This window comes from Opisthocomus hoazin, unplaced genomic scaffold (assembly GCF_030867145.1).
Source record: "Opisthocomus hoazin isolate bOpiHoa1 unplaced genomic scaffold, bOpiHoa1.hap1 HAP1_SCAFFOLD_124, whole genome shotgun sequence".
Classification (NCBI taxonomy): Eukaryota; Metazoa; Chordata; class Aves; order Opisthocomiformes; family Opisthocomidae; genus Opisthocomus; species Opisthocomus hoazin.
In genome coordinates, this window is record NW_027448734.1 from 55001 (window position 1) to 57500 (window position 2500).

General features: G+C 78.9%; 1 non-coding gene across 1 annotated transcript; it reads left to right on the forward strand.

The window, feature by feature from the left end:
- Nucleotides 1–1668: 1668 nt before the first annotated feature.
- Nucleotides 1669–1821, forward strand: LOC142359205 (5.8S ribosomal RNA). Its single transcript, XR_012762181.1, has one exon. It is a non-coding gene; the product is annotated as a 5.8S ribosomal RNA (ribosomal RNA).
- Nucleotides 1822–2500: the final 679 nt, after the last annotated feature.

Sequence of the window (2500 nt, forward strand, 5' to 3'; positions counted from 1 at the left end):
GGTCTCGGCCGCTGGCGCCGCCCGGGGCGGGCGAGGCCCCCCCCCGGCCGGGTCGCGTCCCGCGCGAGCGGGCGGCCCGAGCCACGTCTCTCCCCCCGGGCGCAGCGCCGGGCTATCGAGGGAAACCCCGGGCCCCGGGGCTAAGGAGGACGAGGTGGTGGCGGCGGATGCCGGGCGCGCCCCCGCGGGCGGACGCTCCCCCGAGGGCGGCAGCCGGGGGAGGCACCCCCGCGGGGCCATGCAGGTCGTTTCCCTCACCCCAGGGCCAGGTACCTAGCGTCCGCGCTTCGGCGGCCCTCCCTCGGCCGAGTCCGGGGGTCAAAGGCCAAAGGAGCCGGGCGGCGGTTTAAAGACTCGAGCGGCACGGCGCGAGCCGCGGGGGGGGCGTCCGCCCCCGCGGGCCGCCGTGCCGGAGAAGGGGGGGCGTCTCGCTGCCCCAACCTGCCCCCCCTCTCCGCGGGCCGGTCTCGGCGGAGAGACCGCGGCGCGGGTCGGCCGCGGCCGACCTGCCCGCCCTCGCAAACGGGGCCACCCGCCGGCCGGAGCGCGGGCTCCGCGCCGGGGGAAAGAAAGGCGCGGCGAGCCCCCGCGGGGGGGGGGCGGCCGCCGGGGGGCCGCCCCGCGCCTTTGGACGCTCGCGCTGCGGCCGCGCTCGGGGCGCGCCGCGCTCCCCTCTCCCGCTCCTCGCCCCGCCCTCGGCGCCCAGGGAAAGAAAGGGGGGGGCGAGCCACACCCCCCCCGGCCGAGCGGCGGCGGCGCCGCTCGGCGTGCCGGTCGGTGCCGGTCGTCCGTCGGGTCGTCCGGGAGGGTTCCCCGGCCGCATCCGCTGGCGGCCGTCCCGTCCCGCGTTTCCCCGCCCGTCGCTTCCGTCTCGAGGGCGGGCGCGCGGCGCGGGGGCGTCCCGCTCCGGGTCTTCGCGTGGAAACGGGGAGAGTGGGAGCCGCCCCCCGCGCTCAGCGCCGTCCGCCTTTCCGCTGGGGCCGTGCCGGCGGCCCCAGGGGGCCGAGGCGAGAAGCGGCTGCGGCGGCGGTTTTCGCGGCGGCGGTGGCGGCCGCCGCCGCCGGGCGGGGTGGCCGGGTTCGCCCATCCGGCGCGGGCCGGTGGGCGGCCGCGCGTCGCCGGCTCGCGCTCCAGTGGCCGGCCGCGCTTCCTCCGGCGTCGGTGGAAGGCGGCGTCGGCGCCGAGGTTCGCCGGCGGGGCGAGAGGCGACCGTGGTGGGCGGAGCCGGCTCGTCGCAGCGCGGGCGCAGCCGGGCGTCCGGCTCCCGAGCGAAGGCGGGCAGGCGTCGCGGCCGGGCGTGCCGTAGCCTCCGGGGGGAGGCCGGTCCGAGCCCGGGCGCCTGGGCCGCCCCCGAAGCGCGCCAAGGGTGTGTGTGTGTGTGTTGCGTACGTTTCCCCAGGGTCGGTCGGGAGCGCGGGCTCCCCCGCCCTTTGGCCGCTCGGGGTTTTCCGTTGTTTTCCGTTTCCCCTGTGCTCGTACGGTCAAGCCGAGGCGAGGGCCTCTCCGTCGCGCCGCGTCGCGCCGCCGCGCCGCGCCCCCTCCGCGCGTGCGGAGGGGGGTGGGCGGCGGCGGGGCCGGCGGTCGGTCCGGCCGTCCTCAGAGAAGGGGCCGCTCTCGGCGAGCGGTCCCGGCCCCTCCGCGCGCGCGGGGCGGTGCCGAAACCGAGACAACTCTTAGCGGTGGATCACTCGGCTCGTGCGTCGATGAAGAACGCAGCTAGCTGCGAGAATTAATGTGAATTGCAGGACACATTGATCATCGACACTTCGAACGCACTCGCGGCCCCGGGTTCCTCCCGGGGCTACGCCTGTCTGAGCGTCGCTTTACGATCAATCGCCGTCTGCGCCGCCGAGCCCCCCCGCCCCAGCGCGGGGGGGGGGGGGCCGGCGGGCCAGCAGCGGCGCGGCTGGGGTGCCTCGCAGGGCCGCGCGCGCGAGCGCGCGGGCCTTCGTCCCCCTAAATGGAGACTCGGGGAGCGCTCCGAAGCTCCCCGCTCCCGGAGAGCGCCTGCTGGACGGAGCTCGTCCCCGCCGGGCTATCGGCGGTGGGTTTGGGGAAGAGAGAGCGAGAGCGAGCTTCGGGGGAGGGAGGCGCGGGGCGGCGATGGCGCGGGCCTCGCCGCCGGCCTCCCGCGCGGGCGTCTGTCTGCGGGTGGGCACCGCGGGGGTGCCGTGCCGCACTGACGCGCGCGCGTGCGTGCGCCGGTGGGTGGGGGACGGGGGCGGTGGCGGTGGACGCCCCCGTCTGTCCCCCGTCCGCGCCGCCCCTGCCCCGGTTCCTGTCGCCCTCCTCCTCCCCGAGAAAAACCCATCGCCGTGGCCCCGTGCGGGGCCGTCTCCGGGCGCGTCTGACGCGTTGTTCAGGCCGCTCTCCGGGCTGGGGCTTCCTCTTCCGCGAGCCGACCGCCGGCGGCGGCGGCGGCTGCGGCGTGACGCGGCGGCGGCGGCGTGGCGTCGCGGTTCCGCGGGAGAGCGCAGTCGGGTCAGGCTGGCTGTCGGCG